The sequence below is a fragment of the Megalops cyprinoides genome, chromosome 8, assembly GCF_013368585.1.
Source record: "Megalops cyprinoides isolate fMegCyp1 chromosome 8, fMegCyp1.pri, whole genome shotgun sequence".
NCBI classification, from domain to species: Eukaryota; Metazoa; Chordata; class Actinopteri; order Elopiformes; family Megalopidae; genus Megalops; species Megalops cyprinoides.
In genome coordinates, this window is record NC_050590.1 from 726,264 (window position 1) to 728,037 (window position 1,774).

The following is a 1,774-nucleotide window of genomic DNA, read 5'->3' on the forward strand; positions in this document are numbered from 1 at the left end:
TAGTGTGTGTGTGTGTGTGTTTCTGTTAGTATGTGAGTGTATGTGTGTGTGTTTCTGCTAGTGTGTGTGTGTGTGTGTTTCTGTTAGTATGTGAGTGTGTGTGTGTGCGTTTCTGCTAGTGTATGTGAGTGTGTGTGTGTGTGTTTCTGCTAGTGTGTGTGTGTGTGTGTTTCTGTTAGTATGTGAGTGTATGTGTGTGCGTTTCTGCTCGTGTGTGTGTGTGTGTGTTTCTGTTATGTGAGTGTGTGTGTGTGCGTTTCTGCTAGTGTGTGTGTGTGTGTTTCTGTTAGTATGTGAGTGTATGTGTGTGCGTTTCTGCTCGTGTGTGTGTGTGTGTGTTTCTGTTATGTGAGTGTGTGTATGTGTGTTTCTGTTAGTATGTGAGTGTTTCTGCTAGTGTGTGTGTGTGTGTGTTTCTGTTATGTGAGTGTGTGTGTGTATGTGTGTTTCTGTTAGTATGTGAGTGTGTTTCTGCTAGTGTGTGTGTGTGTGTGTGTATTTCTGCTAGTGTGTATGTGAGTGTGTGTGTGTTTCTGCTAGTGTGTGTGTGTTTCTGTTATGCGAGTGTATGTTTGTGTGTTTCTGTTAGTATGTGAGTGTGTGTGTGTGTGTGTGTGTTTCTGTTAGTATGTGAGTGTATGTGTGTGTTTCTGCTCGTGTGTGTGTGTGTTTCTGTTAGTGAGTGTGTGTGTGTGTGTGTGTGTGTCTGTTAGAATGTGAGTGTGTGTGTGTGTGTTTCTGTTAGTATGTGAGTGTGTGTGTGTGTGTTTCTGCTCGTGTGTGTTTCTGCTAGTGTGTATGTGTGTGTGTTTCTGCTAGTGTGTTTGTGAGTGTGTGTGTTTCTGCTAGTGAGTGTGTATGTGAGTGTGTGTGTGTGTTTCTGCTAGTGTGTGTGTGAGTGTGTGTGTGTGTTTCTGCTAGTGTGTATGTGAGTGTGTGTGTGTTTCTGCTCGTGTGTATGTGAGTGTGAGTGTGTGTGTGTTTCTGCTAGTGTGTATGTGAGTGTGAGTGTGTGTGTGTGTTTCTGCTAGTGTGTATGTGAGTGTGTGTGTGTTTCTGCTCGTGTGTATGTGAGTGTGAGTGTGTGTGTGTTTCTGCTAGTGTGTATGTGAGTGTGAGTGTGTGTGTGTGTTTCTGCTAGTGTGTATGTGAGTGTGTATGTGTTTCTGTTTGTTAGTTTGGCTAGCAAACTCCTCCAATACTTCTGCTCGAATGTAGCCTAGTGGAGCCATCAGAGCTAACCCCTGACCTCCCAAACACATATACACACACACACACACACACACACACACACACACACACACATACACACACACACACACACACACACACACACACACACACACACACACACACACACACACACACACGTGTCATGCTTTACGTCACTGTAAGCCTCATTATAACGCCTCTATTGAAAAATTATATGCATTATAGTTATGTATATATTACATATTACATAACCCCCAGAACAATGAACAGACGCTAACGTCGTTAGCTTCATGCGGGTTTGTGTGTGTGTGTGTGTGTGTGTTAGTCACAAAGGGTCTTGGTCATGCAAACACACACACACACACACAGTTATAGGCCAGATGGAGAGTCTGAACACGCAATCTTAAGCACATACTCTCACACACACACACTTTCTGAAGCATACTCACACACACACACACACATTAAACTCATTCTCTCTCACACACACACACATTAAACTCATTCTCTCTCACACACACACACACACTCACACATTAAACTCATTCTCTCTCACACACAC